Source organism: Mustela lutreola, chromosome 1, assembly GCF_030435805.1.
Source record: "Mustela lutreola isolate mMusLut2 chromosome 1, mMusLut2.pri, whole genome shotgun sequence".
In the NCBI taxonomy this organism is placed as follows: Eukaryota; Metazoa; Chordata; class Mammalia; order Carnivora; family Mustelidae; genus Mustela; species Mustela lutreola.
The window spans coordinates 37136034-37159056 of NC_081290.1; the positions used below are offsets into that span (position 1 = coordinate 37136034).

Sequence of the window (23023 nt, forward strand, 5' to 3'; positions counted from 1 at the left end):
CACGAGCATACCTGCCTGCAAGCCCAGAAGAGAGGCCTCGCGAGAAGCAGAGGGGCCATCACCTTCCTCTCAGACTTCTGGCCTCCAGAACTGTGGGAAAATCAACCTCTGTTGCTGAAGCTAGGTGGTGTGTGGTGTTTTGTTAGGGCAGCCCAAGCAGTCTAATGCAGGGGTTTCAAAAAACAAAACAGCAACAACAAAACAAAACAAAAACAATGCAAAAAATATTTGGAACTGTTCAAAGTAAAAAGCCCACAGAGCCTATCTCAGAGTTCCCAGGAAGTTCAGTAACTGTCAGCAGAAAAAGAATGGGAGATGCCAGGCCCAGATGAATTGGGGACCTGCTGGCTTAGTTAGCCAGCTTGGTTTGCTACAGGACTTCTCAGAGTCTTTAATGGGCTGATTCACACGGGAGCATGATTCCTACGATTTGTGTGTCATCTCTGACACCTGTCTTTCCCTCACATTTCCACTCTAACACCAATTCCTGATGACTATCTTTGAAATACTTCTTGAACTCATTCACGTCTTTCTACAGAACTGCCACTGAGACCCAGGCCAAACTTCCCACATTTCTTGCTTAGTGCGCTGCAAAACCTTCCTGACGGGTGTGCCCTCACCGGAGGGTACTCTCCAACCTGCCCTGCAGAAACACCACCAGGACAGTCTTTGCCAATCACAGGTTGGGTCATGCCAGCTCCCTGACCCTGATGGTTTTAAAGTCATTTTGGTGGCTTCCCACTGATCCTAAGACAAGAAGACAAAATTCCTACTCCTATTTTCAAGCTTATCTTGAACCATCTCCTGCCCCGGGTCCCATCATCACAGGTCTTCTTTTAGACCCACATTATCATTCTGTTCCTGCCCACCAAAGGGCTTTTGCTCCTGCTGTACTTTCTTCCTGGTTAATACCCTTTACTTCCTCAAGAAGCTTCTTTCACGTCCCTTCCTTACTGGGTCAAATCCCTCCACTACTGATTCACACTGCACTTACTACTACTGAAAGTTTACATTTACTGATTATCTGGTTAATAGCTGAATCTTCCTCTTCTAGACTACAGTCTCTGAGTTTGTAGAACATCTTATATGAAACAGCTAGTTAAATTATTGAAGGTCTGGGAAGAAAACATCTGAGACATAACACAAAGAACTTTTATGAAGAAAAAAGTGAGCAGGGTTAGAGAGAAAAGTATGGGGTCCTTAGAAACATGCAGTTGGGGTCCCTGGGTGGCTCAGTTGGTGAAGGGTCCAACTCTTGATTCTGGCTCAGGTCATGATCTCAGGTTTGTGGGATCAAGCCCCCATGACAGATGGGCCCCAGCTGGGCGTGGAGTCAGCTTGAAAGTCTCTCTCTCCCTCTCCTTCTGCCCCTCTCCCTTGCTCATGAATACACACTCTCTCTCTCTCTCTCTCTAAATAGAATCTTAAAAAAAGAAAAAAGAAATATACATTTATTTGCATTTAGCGTTCTTTGAAATAAATGCCCCATTTGAGAAGTTGAATATACAGAGAATAGGATACTGGATAAGTTCTGGAGATACATACGGGTGTGTAACTTTTTTTTTTTTTTTTAATAACAGAAGATCTGTATTTAGAACATGCACATATCATCTAATTAAACCAAACATTTGTATCCAGAACTCCTGCATTCAATAAGATGAAGAACTCAATTTAAAAAAATGGGCAAGGTCTTACACAGACGCTTCCCAACTGATGTAGATAAGCTATGAACAGAACTATCCATCCCAGTGATGCTGGTGCCATAGAGGGACCAGACGCACACCTCAGCCTAACCAGCCTTTGAAGTGGGACCCAGAGTCCAACCGGAGGAGCAAGTTATAACTACTCTTGGTGGAAAAGAAAACAGGCCAAAAGGTCCTTTGGTTTACCAGATCTCAGTGATGAAGTTTCTCACACCCCACAGGCACAGCCAACGAGGAAGCCTCACAATATGGAAAATGGGCAGATGTTCATGGGAGTGTGGCTTTTTGTTTTTATTATTTATTTATAAAACAAATTTTTAGAGATTTTTATTTATTTATTTGACAGAGAGAGAGATCACAAATAGGCAGAGAGGCAGGTAGAGAGAGAGAGGGGGAAAGCAGGCTCCCCGCTGAGCAGAGAGCCTGATGCAGGGCTCGATCCCAGGTCCCTGAGATCATGACTTGAGCCAAAGGCAGAGGCTTAACCACTGAACCATCCAGGCGCCCCAAAGGTGAAGACCGCGTCCCTGGGTGGTAGCTTTTGTTTTTAAATGTCTGAAGTGTTTCTATCTGTAAAAACTGTGAAAGATGGGGACAATGAGGGGTGCCTGGGTGGCTTAGTGGGTTAAGCCTGTACCTTTGGCTCGGGTCGTGATCCCAGGATCCTGGGATTGAGCCCCAAATCGGGCTCTCTGCCCAGCACGGAGTCTGCCTCCTCCTCTCTGCCTGCCTCTCTGCCTACTTGTGATCTCTGTTTGTCAAATAAATAAGTAAAATCTTTAAAAAAATCTAAAAAAAAAAAAAAAAAAAAAAGCTGCTCCTTCCTGCTTTCCCATAGACAGGGTGATTCTGATCGCTCCTTTAGAAAGACAGGAAGGACCAAGAAATTTGCTCACCAGCGCCCACACTGCGGGAACGCCAGCCATGCCTCCTGGCAAATAATTCATCAAGAAATATTTAGGGCTTGACCTCCCATTAACATGCTGTGGGAGATAAAAAGACATTTATGGGACGTACTTTAAGAACAAATTTACCACCATATGAGAAAATAAACCACTCTCAACATGAAAGAATAATCAACAATAAAAATAACAGCCGAGCCTTGACGGAGCGAGATGCAGAAAGTGCTGACGGAGTTACGAGAAGATTGTTTCCAGTTAAGTTTCTTCACGGAAATGGGTTCCCTAAAGAAAGTAGCATACCTTACCATCAGTTCATTTCCTGGTACTAAAGGACCAACTCGGGATAGTATTTTATAAGGCAAATTACAAATAAGTATTTCTTGTGTGAACAAACAGAAGTATAAGAGGACCGATTCCTTATCTGAACAATATTTACAATTATTTTAGGTGTTGACTGAAAGGACAATTCAAAGCTTGGGAAAGTTATTTGTTTCCTTACAGGGCTAACCTTAGTTTGGTGGACTTAAGCCAAATAACACTTTTTTCCCCCTCACAAAGAATGGGCTACTATATTCACCTGTCGCATTAGGTCAGCCCTACACTAAGAGCCTGTTTTGTGGACAGTGTGACTCTCAGCGTCTCAGAGGCCTGGAGATCTGGGCAGCATTTCCTTAGAGCCCATTATTTCTAGAGGTCTGCTTCTAGGGCTTCGAGAAATCAGAATCAGGTAAATCTTGAAGGAGATCACAACCTGGGACACAGGTTAATAAGACAGGAAGAAAAATATTGTGTAAAGTGTGAAATAGGGGAGCTCTCTAATGGCTGTGCAAAGTCAGCAAAGTGTTTTTAAATTACTACAGATGGTCACTGCATCTGGGCACTGTGTAATGTACAGGACTGGAAATTCACCTTCAGAAGGAAGAGGTCTTCAGGTTCAAGTGATCATTTTCAAGAAGGTTCTGTCAAAATGCAGTTTGCATATGGACATGGAGTGAGAACGTGCAACTCGAAAACCTAAGTTCAAGATCAGATTTTCCAACCTGGAAAGGAGTCAGGAAGGAATACTGCTTTCAGAGTCACAAGGTTATTTGTTTCCTTTAACTTATGCTTACAACTCATTATTTTCTGAGTTTTCCCCCCAAATTGTATGTATTAATTTTACAATCAGGAGATTAAACAATAAAACTATTTATTAAACAGAGACCAGAGGGGCAGCTGGATGGCTCAGTCCGTTGAATGTCTGACTCTTGGTTTTGGCTCAGGTCATGATCTCTAGGTCGTAAGACTGAGCTCTGCGTTGTGCTCCATGCTTAGCGTGGAGTCGGCTTGAGATTTTCTCCCCCGCCCAACTCTCTCTCTCTCTCAATAAATCTTTAAAAACAAACAAAAATTTAAAAAAAAAAAAAAAACCTAAAAAACAAAAAACCAATGACCAGGGTTGAAGCTTCTCATGTTTGGACTGCTGCTGCAAGCAAAGAAGATTCTCAAAAGCTACCGGCAAGTCAAAACCCGTGGACTGGTGGACCCATCTCTGACAGGGTAATTAACAGATGCCTACTGACCGCCACTCCAAAAACTTTGAAGCCTCCAAGGTTACTGAAATTACTTAGAAGTCTGTCACCTTATTACATTTTAACAGATTGAGATGTAATTCACATACCTTACCCTTCACCTACTTAATGTGTACACTTCACCCTGCTTTGTGTACTCAAAGACTTGTGTGACCAAGGCCACCATCAATTTCAGAACACTGTCATCAGCCCCCAAAGAAATTCTTCCCCTTTAGGCATGAGCTGCCAATACCCCATTTTCCACAGCCCTAGGCAATCACCAGTCCACTTTCAGTCTCTGTGTTTGTTTATTCCGGACCTTTCACACAGATGGAGTTGTACAATGTGGCCTTTCTGTCTGGCTTCTTTCACTTCCACATGGTATTTTCCAGGCTCATCCACCTGGAGTACCTATCAGTTCTTCATTCCTATGTTCTGCTGGACGGCTGTATCCCGTTTTATTTGTCCATGCATCAGTCAACGGACGTTTGGGCTGTTTCTACTTTTGGGCTATTATGAATAATGCTGCTATGAGCATTCATGTTCAAGTTTTTGTGTGGACACATGTTTTCATTTTTATTGGGCATATGTTTAGGAATGGGATGTTTGAGTTAATTCCATGTCTAACTTTTTTTTGAAAATGTACTTATTTAGTTATTCACTAAATATTTTATTTATTAATTTGACACAGAGAGAGAGCACACAAGCAGGGGAAACAGCAGGTAGAGGGAGAAGGAGAAGCAGGCTCCCCACTGAGCAGGGAACCTGGTGTGGGGCTCGATCCCAGCACCCTGGGATCATGACCTGAGCAGAAGGCAGATGCTTAACCAATTGAGCCACTCAGGCACCCTATTTATTTTTTATTCAAAAAAAATTTTTTTAGGGGCGCCTGGATGGCTCAGTGGGTTAAAGCCTCTGCCTTCGGCTCAGGTCATGATCCCAGGGTCCTGGGATTGAGCCCCGCATTGGGCTCTCTGCTCAGGAGGGAGCCTGCTTCCTCCTCTCTCTCTGCCTGCCTCTCTGCCTACTTGTGATCTCTGTCAGATAAATGGATGAAATCTTAAAAAAAAAAAAAAAATTTTTTTAGAGAGAGAGTGTGTACACACACAACCTGGTGGAGAGGGGCAGAGGGAGAAGGAGAGAGAGAGAGAATCCAGTGGGACTCAAACTCACGACCCTGAGATCATGACCTGGGCCAAAACCAAGAGTCAGATGCTCAACTGACTGAGACATCAAGGCATCCCGATATTTAGCCTTTTAAGGAACCGGCAAAATGTTTTCCAAAGTGTATACATAATTTCACTTCCATCAGCAGTGTAGGAAGGTTCCAATTTCTCTACATCTTTGCAAACACTTGTCATGCACATCTTTTTGATGTCAGCCATTCTCACAAGTGGCTACTATAAAGTGGTACACTTCATTATTATTAACATATGTTTTTAAGATTGTTTTCTGATTACAGAAGTCATACATATTGGGCACCTGGGTGACTCATTGGGATGGGCCTCTGTCTTCGACTCAGGTCATGATCTCAGGGTCCTGGGATCAAGCCCCAAATTGGGCTCTCTGCTCAGCAGGGAACCCTGCTTCCCTCCTCCCCATGCCTGCCTTTCTGCCTACCTGTGATCTCTCTCTGCCAAATAAATAAATAAAATCTTTAAAAAAAAATAAAAGAAAAAGAAGTCATACAAATTAACAAACACAATTTCTTCATGTGTATGTTCTGATTTGATTCCCACCTTCTAGGCCAACAGTAATACCATAAGTGTTGGCCCAATTATTTCCCCCTATTTTACAAAGAGAAGGAAGCTCCGGGGTGCTGAGAAGTTCAAAAGCTGGGACTTGACCCTGGGTGTGTCTAAATGCTTCTACTTTTCACACCCTGTTATCATGCCGTGATGGCTACTTGGTGTGTAGATAAACATATGAAGATCAAATGGGATAATGAAGTGAACTTCACGAATTTCCAGCATCTACTAATGAAGAGTAAGATGCTGAAGGGTCATGGCTTTTGGATTCTAGAAATGGGCAACATGTTATCTGTTGAGAGATTAAGGAACAGATTTCTGTGGCCTCAGAGATATTTAAAGAAGACCTGGGATTAAGGAGTCTCACATCAGTCTGGATAACCTAGTGTCTTCATCACCCTGTCTGGAGAATGAGGACATTAAGCGTCCTAGGGTTATGGTCCTAACAAGCATCAAAATAGGTGCTAATGGGGTTCACCTTTTAGTCTGTGCACTTGAGAGAATGAAACCAGTTCCTCCTGAATTACTGATTATCTGAACGCAGCAGGCTACCTTATTTTGGGGTTGTGGTTCTTTTCCACCTCACCTAAAACAATTCCTTTCTTTTACTTTTCATAGTTGAGGAAAAGTTATTTTGCTACAATTAAAATTATTTTGAGTTTTGGCCACCATCAGGAGCACTTCTAGAAATTAAAGTTCCTCAGGCTCTAGTTTAACATTATTAGAGGAGAGTTCCTGCTCACTAAAATCCCTTCTCTAGAAACCTATTCTGTGGCACTGTGCATGTGATTATATCTTTATCTAGACTCCTTTCAGTTTTCAAGTTTGCCTATGTGACTCAAATAGAAGGGAACTGGTCTTCTAAGTAACTACTTTGTAAACACTGCTAAAGGTGGCATATTTTCATACACAGTTTCCTGAAGAGAACTAGATGAAAGTTCCCCAACTTCAAGAATCTTAACAAGAGGAGCAGGCTAGTTTGGGGTGGGGGGTGGGGGACCGAGTGAATTCAGGAATGAGCACTGCAGACTCCAATGCTCCTAATTTTGGGGATATGTGTATTTTGAACAAAGGATCTTCACTGTCTCAATCTTGGCAGCCTGAATTTGGAGGCTTTACTCTCCCAAGGGGTGAGGGGGTGGGGTGGAGACAGCAGTTCCAGTTTTACCCCTCTTAGGAATTTCGTGCTAGGGCTGAAGAGCTCAGCGGGGAGGAAAAAAGAGCCTTGTTTCTATGGCTGCAGAAAGGAAGGAAGGCGGAAGTATTGGAAGGATGATTCCTCAATTTTTATTTCTTAAAACGTGCTCTTGCAGCTGCATTTCCTCTCAACCCAACGTTTGGTGTCCACATGGAGGGAAATGCATCTTTCTTGGTCAGGCAGTGGATGGAAAGATCAAGCAGGATTTTTCCTAAATGCACAGAAGGTTGAACAGGAAAGCGGGGAGAACACGTTCTGTATCTTCTGTATTTGCTGTATCTCTCTCTGTATTTGCTGTATCTTCAGGAAGTGACCGTATTGATCTTTGAAATCATTAAGCTTTGGCATTTTGATCTAAAATGGGTTTTTTATAGTGAAATGAAAGAACGTTTGCTAGATGATTATAAGTGAACGTCTGAATTTCTAAGCGTCATTTGGCCTTCACAGGCACACCAGTAAAGGCACGGTATACTGGTGTGTCAGGGCCATCTGACCTGGTGTGGAAGCACTTGCTGGGAGGGGAGGGGCCTGACACAGAGGAAGGTGTCTGTGGGCCAAGAGGCTGGGCTCTGTGGGTCAGGCACACAGAATTTGACCTAGTCCCAGCTCTGTCACCTTGAACAACTTGCTTAACCTCTCTGAGCCACCCCTTTAAGTTAGATGACATATATACAGCATTTGGGGTGCCTGGCATGTAGGCGGTGCTCTGTAAATGTTAGCTATTACCACAGGCCTGACCAGGAGATCTGAACTACTATCAGCACGATATGGGGCCTCGCCCTTCCCGTTCATTGTAAGACATGTATCGTGTCACCTGTATCTTATCTGGCCTTTCTGTCTGAATGCCTGCTCTTGTCAGGTTGTGTGCCCTGACCCAGAGTCCCTGAGCTCACTGGGAAGGAGAACTAGGTGACGTCATCCACTGAGGGTAATGGGAGGGAGAGCACATCAGTGGGGTTGGCGAGGGTGGATTGGTGATTGCAGTTTCAGATGGGTTAAGTTTAAAGGGGTCTGGGGATCTAGCAGGCAGTTGTCCTCAAGGGATCTGTAGCTGTGTGCAGAATGTGGGGCCAAAGATAGGGCACTGAGGTCGCAGCATCCGAGCCATGAGTCGTGGTACACACCCTGAGATGAGCCCACCCTGAGATGAACTCACCCCCCTCACTTCTCCCCATGCCTCCAACCCCAACCACCCCCCCACCCCCACCCCCCCACCCCCCCCACCCCCCCGCAAAGCGCTGGGAGTGAGGGAGGAGCCAACAGGCACACCCATAACTGGGGAATAAGGAAGTGGCCAGTGAAATGCGGGGCTATCTCCCAGAGCCCCAGATAACATGAGGGATGGCTATCTGGGGGTTTTTTGCTTGGTATTTATTAAAATAACATTAAAAATGTAGCTTTCTCTTGAGTGGAGATAACTGCAAATCTTATAGCCTACGGGCGATTCTCTAAACTCTGCCAATCCTTCTGAGAGTGGTTTTCTAACTTGGTTAATTAAAGGAAAGGACAGTTAAACATTTTATTTAAAGATGTAATATATTTGATTTTTTTAAAAAAGTGTCTCAGGGGTGCCTGGGTGGCTCAGTGGGTTAAAGCCTCTGCCTTCGGCTTGGGTCATGATCCCAGGGTCCTGGGATCAAACCCCGTATAGGGCTCTCTGCTCAGCAGGCAGCCTGCTTCCTCCTCTCTCTCTGCTTGCCTCTCTGCCTACTTGTGATCTCTATCTGTCAAAAAAATAAATAAAATCTTTAAAAAAAATAAATAAAAAATTAAAAAGTGTCTCAGTGACCAATAAACAAACTCTTCTGTAATACTTCAGTCATTTTATAAAATTAATAAACTCATAAATAAGGTGAATCTTTAGCTGTCATAAACATTTCGATCCAGTATAAAACAAAGCAAAACTGAAGCACTTGGGTGGCTTAGTCGGTTAAGTGCCCAACTCTCGATTTTGGTCAGGTCATGATCTTGGGGTCATGAGACTGAGCCCCACACCAGTCTCCGCACACAGTGGGGAGTCTGCTCGAGATTCTTTCCCTCTCCCTCTGCCTCTCCCCCTGCTCACATTCTCTCTAAATAAAAATTAATCTTAGGGGCGCCTGGGTGGCTCAGTGGGTTAAAGCCTCTGCCTTCGGCTCAGGTCATGATCCCAGGGTCCTGGGATCGAGCCCCGTGTTGGGCCTCTCTGCCTACTTGCGATCTCTGTCAGATAAATAAATAAAATCTTTTTAAATTAATTAATTTTAAAATTTTAATCTGGGGGGGAACTATCTGAAAAGTTTCAGCTTAGAGGAACCGAAGTCTAAATCAATCAGCTAATGACACATTTTTAAAGTGGAATCATAAGACTTTTAACATGTTAAATAACAAATTACCCTACACACTGTGAATACGGTACATATTCAAAATAGTGAATATGGGCTCTTTCACAAACTTCTCTAAAATTTTAAATACTTTGGGTTTTATTTAGTTCATCATATTTATGCTTAGTTCTAAACCTTCCCAGGGCTAAAACACCATCTCACAAAGACATAATTTGTTTTAACATGGAACCCATACCTTAAAAAGGTCTCACCTCTGTCCGCAAGAATCAAATGACGAGTCAGCTAATTCTCAGGTCCTCTGATCCATCCACCTCCCGCACAACCTGCCACTGAGCGGAATCGATGATTCTCATCACCATCCGATAGCGCTCTGAGTTCTCCACACAACCCTTCCCTGCTGACACAGTCAGGACTCTAAACCTGCGAGCAGATGGCAGGCAAACACGGACTGGTCATGGAAGTAGATGGAAAACCAGGAATGAGAAGTATCATCGTGTAACAGAAGTCCAAGGAAGGAGAGAATTTCAAAAAAGGAAGGCAGCATCAATATCAGAAGTTTAAAATGCCACAGAATAGTCTATAAAGCACGGGGATGAAATATGACTGTTAGTCTCTCTCTCTCTCTTTTTTTTTTTTTAAAGATCTTATTTATTTATTTGAGAGAGAGAGAGAGGGAGAATATGAGCAGAGGAAGAAGCAGACTCCTTGCTGAGCGTGGAGCCAACGCGGGGCTCCATCACAGGACCCCAAGATCATCATGACCTGAACCAAAGGCAGACGCTTAATGGACTGAGCCACCCAGGTGCCCCATGACTGTTCGTCTAAATGGTCACAAATTGAAATTTCAGATTTAAATTTTATCAGTGAACTTTTCACGTCACAGTGTGGATAGAAAAAAAATAACCATAAATAAAGAACTAAGAAGTGAGAAACTGGGAACTGCATTTAAAGGTAGCAAGGAGTCAAGAATTCTTTAAAATTCCACTTAATATTTTAATAAGGGAAACTGGGGAGGGGGGAGTGCGGCAGTGGTGCAAGTAGCCAAAAGGGAGATAATGAGGCTCCAAGGAAGAGATGTTTATTCTGTGTTTATTTTAATTAAAAAAAAAGAAAAAGGTTTCAGTGTACTCACCAAGGAGAGCATGGACTCCTTTTTTGGAGGAAAGAAGGGTATGCTAAGAACGTGAATCAGATTTGGGACAGAAACAGCATGACTGCTTGGTGAAGCAATGCCCCAGAGGACCGAGGCTAAAAGCGAAGGAGTCCCTGTGAACAGGTTGACCTTGAACAGGAAAAGGAACACTTTATCCTCTGAGCACGGAGGGAATGAGGAAAGAATTGATAGCAAGGTAGATAGGGTGTGGTGGGGGCGGGGCAGGGAGCCAGGCAGCTGCAGGGGGCCGCCCCGGGTCTGGGTCTGGCCGCATGGTCAGCCAGGCAGCCAGGCGCGCCACTCACAGTTTCTGGGGACAGACTGATTCTGGGCCGGGATGGGGACGGCTCCAGAAACGGCCCAACTGGAGCCAACAGAGCTTCGGGTAAGGGAGCAGTCCATACTCATCAGAGATCAGAGGAGAAATCCTAGAGGTTTCTGTTCAATGTTAGTCTCTGGGTTCAGGAAAATGCAACCAGACGTTAAGATGTGCTCAAGGGTAGTTGCTAGGATCTCTTAAACTAGAAACTGGGTTTCTTGGCTTCTAGAATCATGCTCCCTGCTTTAAAAAAAAAAAAATATATATATATATATATATATATATGTAACCAATTTTCTTCTCCACCTCTCTCCCCGGCTAAGCTGTCCTCTTTCTTCCTGTTTCAGACTGTCACTTTCGCTGAAAAGCCTTCCCTGACCTCTCTCCCCGCCTGTCTAAATCAGATCCCACAAAGACTCTTATACACCCCTTTTATCCTTCCTTTGTTGCACCACAGGCTGAAATTCTAGTTTTATTTATGTGACTGTGTCATGTTCTTCTTTCTCAGTAGATATTACAAGCCACATGAGGATAGGGACTCTATTTGTTCTCCTCTGTATCCTGGTCAGCACATAGCTCAATACCTAGCATGCAGTTAGTGCTCAATAAATATGACAAATGAGGGACACCTGGGTGGCTTAGTAGGTTAAGCATCCAATGCTGGAACTCAGCTCAGGTCTTGATCTCAGAGTCATGAGTTCAAGCCCTGCACTGGGCTCTGCGCTGGGCATGGAGCCTACTTAAAAAAAAAAAAAAATATGAACGGATTTATGTTCCAACTGTATGGTGTGGGAGCATGGGATTCAAGAACTTTGCCTGTTAAAGTTAATATCTGTGAAAAATGCACAGTGGTGGGGTTCCCAGGCAGGCTGACCTCCACTTTCTCTGTCGGTCTGGCATCTGGGAAATGCTTGATGCATATTTGATGAGTCACTAAGAATTTTTGCACTATTGGAATTTTAATTCCCTTAAGAAAACAAACAAACAAACTTGTTTTAAGAGAACAAACTCAAAATAATTTAAAGATCTTACTTAAACATTAAAAAAAAACTTATTTAAAAATAAATAAAAATTTCTAAAAATATTATTCTGAATAAATTATTAGAGTTCATCATTGCCTTGTTATTAATAACTATAGTGAAAATACTGATCATATAACTAAGGTAGCTTTGGAGATAATATAGAACTTTCTAGAAAACCCAATGTTTCATTTCTGAAGTTTCACACTTTTGAAATGTCTCAGAAACTTCTTCTAAGGCCCAACATTAATACTTAATGAACTTACCAATTTTTAGTACAGAAATTCACAGACTTGCAAACACTTAAAAAGGGAAAGCATCACCAGTGGGTTCTCTGCCACCTTTCTCAGAGAAGGAAATTCATGAACATGTGCATTCTGAAGGCTAGTACCATACAGTACGCAAATATTTTTCCACGTCCCACCCAAAGCAAACAAATGAAAACTGAAACTTCAAAGACAATTATAAAATATCTCCAAACTTAAAGATACAGCATCCTTTTCTGGATTTGCAACAGGAGGAAAAACAACTGATTTGGAAGAACTTAAGTTTTATATAAGTGTGTGTGTGTGTGTGTGTGTGCACACGCATAGTGTGTCGGGGGATGGTGGGGCGAGTGCAAAGAGTCTAAAAAATAATCAAACAGATGGTAATTAAAAAGTGGAAATGTTTAAGATATGGAAAATGCTGAGTTGAAATAAATTAATAAAACACTGGAAACAAGCTTAACAAATTTTTTTAATGGGAGCAGCATAGTTTCCAAGAGACAGCAGCCCATTTAGGTGATGAACACCAGATGTGGGGTGTAATTCATTATAGACAAAAGAATTCTGATTAGCTTCAGGGGAGAAGGAGCAAAGAATCAGGCACCAAAGGTGGAAAAGCCAAACACAGTCCTCCACTGGCTGCTTAACACAGCTCCCCAGTTGTCCCTAGCTAACTCCTGGTCTAAGGACAAAGTCGTTCCCTATCCCCTGCTTCAGTCAATGAATCCTGATCCAGAATCATCTAGTTCACTGGGCCACTACCACGCACCGTGGACAATCTAAACCACTGCTCTGAACCCACAGTCAGGCCAGGATCAGCTGAGTTTCTGTAAGGTCAGAGTCTCTAAAACCCACTTTCCAGGGGAGGGAGAGCTCAGAAGACAGCTATGGGAAGTCACTGAAATGGTCAACTAATTAAAGGAATCCTTGAATAGGGATGCCTTTGCCTTTGGAAGGTCCAAAATATGGGGGTCTTGTGGCAGGGGAGAAGGGTACTTGCTGAACCTCCCCAAATCCAAAGTCTATTTTCCCAGTATAACCAAGGAGGCCATGTGGCTCAGTGCACCAACTTGTCCCTACTCTGTGTGTGCGTGAGAGAGAGAATGGGGGAGGGAGTGGAGGTAGGGGGATTGTGGGTGTATTTGTCCTCCTCAAATTTTAGTCCTGCCTCTTAGATCTGAAGTCTACAGTCTACCCATCGCTTTATTTATTTATTTATTTATTTATTTATTTATTTATTTAAATATTTTATTTGACAGACATATCTCAAGTAGGCAGAGAGGCAGGCGGGGGGGTGGGAAGCAGGCTTCCTGTTGAGCAGAGAGCCCAATGTGGGGCTCTATCCCAGGACCCTGGGATCATGACCCTAGCTGAAGGCAGAGGCTTTAACCCAGTGAACCACCCAGGCGCCCCTACCCGTTGCTTTAATGAGAGTTTTACAGAGTACTGAGAGCACAACGCCAGACACGGACAGAGTCTGAGCACATCATTCAGTGACAGACAAAGATTTATTTACTGGACAGTCCAATAAAAGCCAAGTTATTCATAGATACAGTGTGTGCTAGAGAAGACTTAGCTTGTTGTAGTAGGAAGAGTTTTAGAGTGAGAGTAAGCATATTCCTGGATTCCAGTCTTGGCTCTGTTATTAATTCAGGGTCATGTGACTTTGGCCGAGCCATTAACCTCTCTGGGCTTCAGCAGCCCCGGAGATGAAATGGAGATAGTGAATCAAAGGATGGCTAAGGCCCTTTTTGGGTCTCACACTCTGGAATGAATGTGGCCTGTGTGTTCAGAAGAGGGAGTAATCACTCTGGGGTAGAATGAGCAAGAGTTTTCATAATAGAACTAGGGTAGTTTGTTCATTTTCTACAAGGTCTGATTTCTTTGTTGCAAAAACCCAGAGTACAGAAATGTCAGATGTAGATTGCCAATATCCCTAGTAATCTCTGCTTCACAGATAAATACTGTTAACTGTTTGGAATTTTTTTCTTCCAGATATTTTAATTCTAAGTGCTACTTACAATCATTACTATTGCTAAGTGCTAATTATAATCATTACTATCTGTATTAAAATGGAACGCCAAGTATATGTTTCTTCAACAAATTCTTACGAATTTAAAATTATATCCTAGGCATCATTCCACCATGTCATCACATACATCTCATTATGTTTATTAGTACAGGGTGTTGCACTGCGTCTGTGAGCTATACTTTCTTTAGCCGACACCTATTGACAACATAGAAATTGCTCTTTTTTTTTTCTTTTTGATTATAAACACTGATTCTAACACTATAAAATTTCTTGTATACCCATGTCCTAAAATTCAGTCTGGACACTGCCTGCCTCTCTTCCCATTCCCGTCTGTCACCAGGTACCGGTGCTGTCACTCAGTGTCTCAGGAAGCCAGCTGTATCCTTCTCTCCATCCAAAGACCTCCACTTTATTCAAGTGGAGGTCCAACAACAGGTCCTACAACCACAGCCCCTTTGTGGGTCTTCTCTCTCCCCAGCTCTGCCTCCAGAGAAGCAAATCTTATGACTTATCCATTAAAAACCTTCAATAGCTTCTTACTGTTCTTAAGGCCACTGACTTAGAATGCCTGTCCGGTCTATAATTTGCTTTATGATCCATTGGCATAGGCTCTGGGATGTATGAGTATGTTTTTAATCTACACTCTAGGCTGGAGATTTGCTTGTGGACCACGTGGGAGGCGGTAGGAAGACGACCTTTACCCTTGCTCAACTAGATAGTGGAGGTTTCGACATCCACCAAAAACCCCTAATTGAATAGGAAGGATCACATTGGTAGAGGTCAGATTACATATAGCTCGTGGCCAACAAGGTCCTCCGCCTCCTGCCTACCTCTCCTGGTACTCCTCGTGCTCAGAACACTTCTAGGAACACTGTCCCCTCTGGCCGTGTGACTGCGCTGTTCCCTCCCCTGCCATGGGGGCTCCCAGGCCTCCTGCGAATTCACCCTCTCGTCTTGCGTGGACATGGTTCCCCAGGGAAGCCCTTCCTCCCTCTCAGCCCAGGCCCCAGCTCCCATTCCATACCCTGGCAGCGCCCAGGACCTCGCTCCCCGCCGTCCACACAGAAAGGTAGAGGGACACGTCTGTTGTGATCACGCTGATAACTATGAGACTGTGTCCGGGTCTGTTCTGTTCACTTTTGTATCCCTGCCAGCTGGCCTGGCCTTCGCAGACATTTGCTCAATAGAACCTTTAGATCTTAGTCCACACAGCATTAGTAGAGGGGGCAGAAAAGCTTTTTACGGCACTAAGTTCACTAACTAGAATAGGCCCGCTATAGTGAAAACACTTTACAATAAAGTTCTTAAACTAATCCAATCAAACTCACAGAGTAAAAGATGCAGAATTTATAAAATACCAAAGGTGAGGCAAAGGCTGTCTCTTTTAAATACTATAAATGCTGAGTTGGTTATTCTGAAAATCCTTCGCAGAAACGAGGACCAGGAAAAAGTCATCATCTTCATGCCTCTCTTTTTTTTTTTTTTAATTATTTTTATTTTATTTTTTTTAAGATTATTAATTAATTTATTTATTTGACAGAGAGAGATCACAAGTAGGCAGAGAGGCAGGCAGAGAGAGAGAGGAGGAAGCAGGCTCCCCGCTGAGCAGAGAGCCTGATGCGGGACTTGATCCCAGGACCCTGAGATCATGACCTGAGCCGAAAGCAGTGGCTTAACCCACTGAGCCACCCGGGCACCCTTCATGCCTCTTTTCTCCAGATTTTATAGTTTCCTTTAGTCTCGGCACTTACAGAATGATCATTTCAGCATGCAACGAAGTTCTGGTTTCTCAAAAAACCCCACACTTGTCTCCTCTAATGAAGTCCTTGGCACCCTCCCTATTTCCCACTAATACAAACATGGAATTGTGACTCCATCACCCCCCCCCCCCCCGGTTTCTCTCTATGCTTGAGGTAGACCGAGCATTTAAAACAGAGCCTAGACAGAGATTTCACTGGTGACTTTATAATAAGGGAAGTTTATATATCTGGTTAGAAATCCAGGGCAAATCCTGTGTATCTAAAATGTGAAGTCTGCTGTCACTCTGTGTGTGTTTTTTATTTTTTTAATTTTTAAAATTTTTTTATAAACATATAATATATTTTTATCCCCAGGGGTACAGGTCTGTGAATCGCCAGGTTTATACACTTCACAGCACTCACCAAAGCACACACCCTCCCCAATGTCCATAATCCCACCCCCTTCTCCCAAACCCCCTCCCCCCAGCAACCCTTAGTTTGTTTTGTGAGATTAAGGGTCACTTACGGTTTGTCTCCCTCCTGATCCCATCTTGTTTCATTTATTCTTCTCCTACCCCCTTAACCCCCCATGTTGCATCACCACTTCCTCATATCAGGGAGATCATATGATAGTTGTCTTTCTCTGCTTGACTTATTTCACTAAGCATGATACCCTCTAGTTCCAACCATGTCGTTGCAAATGGCAAGATTTCATTTCTTTCGATGGCTGCATAGTATTCCATTGTGTATATATACCACATCTTCTTGATCCATTCATCTGTTGATGGACATCTAGGTTCTTTCCATGGTTTGGCTATTGTAGACATTGCTGCTATAAATATTTGGGTGCACGTGCCCCTTCAGATCACTACGTTTGTATCTTTAGGGTAAATACCCAGTGGTGCAATTGCTGGGTCATAGGGCAGTTCTATTTTCAACATTTTGAGGAACCTCCATGCTGTTTTCCAGGGTGGTTGCACACTCCATGTGGTTTTTATCGATGGTAAAGCTGGAGTGAGCTGTGGGGGGGGGGGGGGGTGAGGGTCACCTGATCGCCTCCCCCAGCCCCGTCCTTTCCTTCCCTTCCATACCCCATGATGCTGCTCTGGTTCAAACCTCACATTTTACATCTGAGATAACTGGAGGCCACAGGCTAAGACTCGGAATTATTACACGTCTACCAAGGGCGGATGCATGCGAGGAGAAACACTCAGGTAGCTTCCCAGTTTTACGGATAAGGACGCTGAAAGCCTGAAGATTAAGTGAAATTAATCAAATGGCAGAACTGGGATTCAAGGCTGATGACGGTCCAGCCGTCATTCGGGGCTTTCTGGGAGCGTCGGTCCCAGCCTTCACTCCTCCAGGATCGCTCAGGAAGGGCAGCGGACCAAATGGTTTAGTGATAGAAGAAAATACAACCTTGCTCCCAGCGTCTTTTTAAAAGGCTCACATGAATTAGACGGTCAGCACTTACAAACAGAAATGAGTAAAGACATTTAATGGGACCAAACATGCATAGGACGCGGTCATCTGTGTTTGAGGGGATGATTCTGATGGCTTCTGACTTAAGGCATGCGCGGACGTGTGCCTCACCCAGTCACACCTGCCATTAGGGGCCCCACAAAGTGCTAGGGTGGCAAATTCTTCAGTGTTTTTTTTTTTTTTTTTTTTTCCTGCTTGTTTGCTTGTTCTGCTTTTTATTCGTCTAATGAACTCTTACAGGGTAACTGCCCGTCAAGGGTGCAATTTCAGTAATTTTACTTTCTCTAAAGATACCTCAGCTTTTTTTTTTTTTTTTTTGGATTACATGGAAGTCACATTCCTTTTGCTCCATTAAATCTTTGAATTCAGGCAGGGTATTATTGGAAGACAACCCTCTAGCTTGCTCCACACCAGAGGGCTGTGAGGGCTCTACCCTTCCCTTTGTTTTCAGGCTCACCTCCCTGGAACTACATCTCAGCCCTGCACTTCAGCACAGGAAACGCTGGCCTTTAGCTTTGACAAGAGAAAGCCGCCCATCAGTAATGGAGGCTGAACTAACCTAAGGCGGGAGGGTCAGGCCTCCATCAGTGGTCTTCTGAGGCTGGACCCCTGCCTGGGTTGCAGCGCTGCACTGAAACTGTTACTGTGTCCATTTCCAGGACATTTGGCCTCCCTCACCAAAACCAAATCCCAGTGAGGATCATAAAGCCTGTCCTGTCAAGTTCAAAAGAGAATGCAGATAAATTGGACTTTGTAAACTAATTCTTGACTGTCTAGCCCATTAACTCTGTTTTATGATTCTTTTTAGAGATGACTGCAGCAGTAAATGCATCCTGGGACATGCTAGACAGGCAGCAAACCAGGATTCAAACCCAGATGGGTCATAGTGACCCTGACCTTAAAACTCCAGCTCTCCCAACTTCCCCAGGGTGCCCAGCAGAGGCTGGGAAACACAACAGGGGAAAGAATTGCTTTGAAGTCTTTCAGTCAAAGAGTACAGGGCTTGGGGAGTGGGGGGAGGGAGTGGAGCCTAGGGGTCCTGCCTTTGTTTTGCCTCTGACTTGCTGGGTATCCTAGAAAGAACAGCTTTCTCTCCCCAGGCTTTGGTAGTCTTATCCCTAAAACCAGGTGTCTGGATCATTGAAGCTCCTTTCCAGGTAACGATTCTGTAATCTACAGACATTTTCGGAGCCTTAGCTTAGTTGCTTAAGAAAATAGGCTTAAAATTTTACTTGGAGAAAAGAAAGATCTTTTTATCACTGAAAGAATCAAAGGAAAAGGCTGCAAAATTACATCCTTTGAAATATAAAGTGTGATTTGTTGCTACTGGAATCAACACAGGGATTCAACTCGATAAGGAAAAGAGGTGAGAGCGAAAATGTTTTTATGAGGCATTTTTAAGTTTCCATGAAATAATTACTTTAAAATTTAACTTCAAGCATCTGAGTTTGGCACAGTATCTATGAGGAAGGAAGGAAGGGAACCCCAGAGCAAAAATTGATCAGTTTGATACTTTCCTCCAAAAACCAAACAGAAAACCTGCAGAGTGCTTTGTGGGTTAGTCAGAAGACTCGGCTTGGAGTCAGTAGACCGGAGTTCAAGTCTTAGCTGAGTGACATCCCGACCTCTCACTGTCCTTAACTTATGAAAGGGGCACAATAACCCTATCTCTACAGATGTCACGGGGAAGATCTAATAAACTGAAGAACTATAGGGAGAGCTGTTCCATTATAACTCACTGCCTGCCAAAAACAATTCTTTCACTATATACAGGGAAGGACAAGGGATAGAGATTTGGAACTTTGTTTGAACTTCTTAGCCAAACTTCTGAGCCAAAGCTGAAAAACTGCTACGACTCAAAGGAGGGGGAGAAGCTGCCTGAAAGCAAACAGAAAATCAAAACTACCATTCCATCAGAAAGGATCTTCCTTTTCAGGGCTAAAGAAGGCAGAAGTAACATCCCAGCCTTACCCAGCCTTAAAGTGTGGAAATGCAGTTCAGACCCTGGCAATCCAGAACCATCTCACTTCCTTTTTTTTTTTTTTTCTTTCCTCAGAATGCAAGTTCTCAGGCTTTGGTTTTCAGACTCCACTGTACTTAGGAATCGTCTGGGGATGTTATTAAGATGCTGATTCTGATTCCACAGATCTGAGGTAGCATCAAGACTGCATTTCTAACCAGCTCCCAGGTGGGCCGCCATGTTGCCGGACCATGGACACCACTTTTGAGTACAAAGGTCTTGGCTTTCTAAGGAAAAAATGGTGGAGGGTTGCTTCTGGAGACACGAGGACATGGATTTGAATGCTGTCTTCATCAGCTCTTCACTTTGGGGCCTCGGGCAGGGAATTTCTCTGTATAATGAGACTAATACCTGTCTTATATAAGTGATAGAAGATCCTTTGAGACACTAATAAATAGATAACAATTCTTTTCAAATTAGTCTTTCCCTTGGCTCCCCTAAGCTCATTATCTTGTCCCTTACTACGCTTTTCTGATGATCCAGCTGGCTTATTTCTCTTTACTCTGAATCTCATTGTTTAAACAGCTTGGGTGCCCATGCACACACACCATACGTTCTTTGAGGGCACAGTCGTCCCTGATTTTCTTTCTTTTACCACATAAATGAAGTCAAAGTATTTTTAAAGTTAAATTGGGTTCATATGGAACTCTGAGTTGTATGACAACACCATCCCTCCCTGTCCCTGTAGTGTCCTGCAGCAGAGGCAGAACAGTGTGCTGGTTACAAACATGGGCTTTGGGTCAGATCTGAGAACTAAAGCTGGTTCCGTTCCTGGCCAGCTGCGTTTCCTGCCTAACTCAGACTGACATGTCTGGGTTGCAGTGTCTTCACCTATAAAATAGGATTTTTGCCTTCACCTCAAGCGTTGCTGGGAAAAGTAACTTACGTTAAGTTATGCGAGTGCTTGGCCAATGCGGTAGATTGCAAAAATGATCATGATTCCCCACCCCTCCCCAAAGCCTTCCTGTTCTCTAAGCTGATTTTGCCTGTTCCTCCTGTCAAAGGTGGTGTCTACTTCTCCACCTTCTGAGTCTGGGCTGGCCTCCTCACTGGCTTTTAGAGGAGACTGGAGGAGAAGCAAGCAGCTCGGGTCCCTTTCAGCCTGGGCTTCACGGAGCACGACTTCCATGCTCCCTCGTACTGCCCTGGGCCAGTAGGTGGTGAATAAGTGAACCAGCCCAGGTGGCGGGGGCAGGGCTGCCTTGTGACAAATGCATGAGGGAGTCCAACAAGTCCAGTGCCACCCCCAGGCCCCGACTGCTGACCCACACAGTCATAAACTAAATCAATAGAAGCCATTTTCAGCTACCACCTTTTTGGACCCGTTTGTTACACAGCAACAGATAATCGATCTACGTAATTTCTCCGTAAATAGTGGCTGTTATAATATTTTGGGGAAAAGCTACTTAACCAAAGAATCAACTCCCCATACCACTAAAATCTGTCCTTTTCAACCAGTAGTAGTAAGGTGTCTGCACTGGGAATTGGGGTTCTCGGATGTGGTCCCAGCAGTTTTTGTGTTAGGTGACCGTATGACCTCATTTTGCCTCTCGGAGCCTCAGTTTCCTCTAAATTAAGGTGCTCAGAACAAGTGATTTTTAAAGTTCTTTTCTGTTTCTAAAAAGGATTGAGGTGCACTTTTCCAGAATGCGACACTTACTTCCTTGCTAACAGACGGTTCTGAACCCAGTTTTTCCTGTCTTGCCGACTCAGAATGTCATCACAGGCAACCTTTGCTATATTGGTTTCGGTGTTTAGCAGCTGGTTATGACTCCATCTCCCACTGATCCGAACGGCCTTATGCAGAATCTGGGAGGTGAGCCTATTGGCTCCCTGACCACCAAAGAAGAGGGCTAATGCTTCACAGCCTTGACATGCAGACCCAATCTTTATCACACTTAAATGACCCAAGGTTTGCACTCAATTACCAAATGGAAGGAAAAAGACATACCACCAAAATCACAAGAATTGTCCAAGCTCTAGCGTGTAGAGATGGACTTTGGGACTCCGAAATAAGTGAATCACACATAAATCTGAATACACATTGCATGATAGAGCTCTGTGTGGGGCAGTGACAGAGGTGACTGTCCCTCTGTTGTAGGCCCTCAGTGCCTCATGTGTCCCACTGGGGTGCACTTTGACACGGTGACACACGTCATGCTGCCCGGCTGTCCCCTTCGATGACGGCTACCCAGTCAAGAGTCAGGGTGTTTTTATTCCTAGAAGGAGTTGAGCTAAATCGGTGAATGTGCATGCAAAATGAGGGTAACCGTAGATCCTAACTTAGCCCTCAGATGTATGCATTTAAGTCTGCGTGAAGCAGCGCTGGGTTGTTGAAAGTGAGAACTATACTTGGCTCATTCTTTATCAACACCTTTCCCCGTGACAGAAACAAAGGGCATGCAGCCCGAGAGTAACATCCGTAGAAGGGAAAGCACGTGGCAGGCAGCTACCTGCCTGCAACAGATGTGTTTTGGAAAAGACATGGAAATCAACTGCAGAGACTTGAGTCACCCCCATATTATCTTGGCTGATGTCCCCAATAACTTTGTCCTGCTAAGTACCTTCAGAATCAACTCACTTCTCACTCCCCTCTCGGGTGGAGCGTTACAGCAGCTGCCTTGCTGGGATCTTTCCCATTTCAGTCTTCTCATCACAGCCAGAGAGAACTTTCTAAAAACAGAGCTGCTCTGCCTAAAATGCTCCGCTGGCTTATCTGAAGATGGCAAGGTCCCTGAAGGCAAGGACGGTGCCCCTGGCACCCCACTGAATGTGTGTCTGATTATCTCTGGCCTTACAAACTTGCTGTCTCCAAGGTCAGGAAAGGGTTTCCCTTCATTTCAGAGAGCCACGTGTCCACTGAGTAGAACGGAATTCGCTGCTTGGGGTAAAATTTGAGACCTACTCCTTTTTCTTTTAATATTCGCTACAGCTCAGGAACATCTTTCCCAAGATCCTGGATCACACTGAGCTAGTGTTTTCACTTCTCATAAATATCTGCTTCAGGACACATGTTCACCTGATGGCTATATTAAGTCTTAGGATAGGGTCTTTTTTTTTTTTTTTTAATTTAAAGATTTTACTTATTAGAGAGAGAGAATGTACATGAACAGCAGGGGAGAGGGGAAGAGGGAGAAGCAGACTCCCCGCTGAGCAGGGAGTCCAACATGGGGATTGATTGCAGGACCCTGAAATCATGACCTGAGCCAAAGGCAGATGCTTAACAGATTGAGACCCCCAGGTCTGGTGTCCCAGGATAGGGTCATTTTGATGATATATAGTGCTTCCGAAGATTCCAAACTCTATGGGACCAGGATATTCTCAGGTGAAAAGGGAGTGTGAGTAGACAACAGATTGAATTTCATGTCATTCTCTTACAACAGTATTCAGGTGCTGACCACATTAAGAAAGGCTACAACTGGGTGAACCATCTGACCTGCAGATGGGTGACAGCTCAAGTCTATCCTCCCCTAGGATGAGTCCATTGACTCTTCTTTTCTAGGTATCTAGAAAGTCTACCTGCAACCAGATAATCAATCTAATGACCCACACCCTCGCACCAAAAAAA

General features: G+C 44.0%; 1 protein-coding gene across 3 annotated transcripts in view; it reads right to left on the minus strand.

The window, feature by feature from the left end:
* The window catches only part of C1H4orf19 (chromosome 1 C4orf19 homolog), an 85301-nt gene that overhangs the window by 60174 nt on the left and 2104 nt on the right, over positions 1-23023 (minus strand). The window contains exon 1 of one of the 3 annotated variants that reach the window (XM_059163786.1): positions 9677-9817. The exons of the other annotated variants lie outside the window; for them this stretch is intronic. The gene's annotated coding sequence lies outside the window, so the exon portion shown is untranslated. Of the gene's footprint in view, positions 1-9676; positions 9818-23023 lie in introns of those variants that run through there. 3 annotated transcript variants of the gene reach the window in all.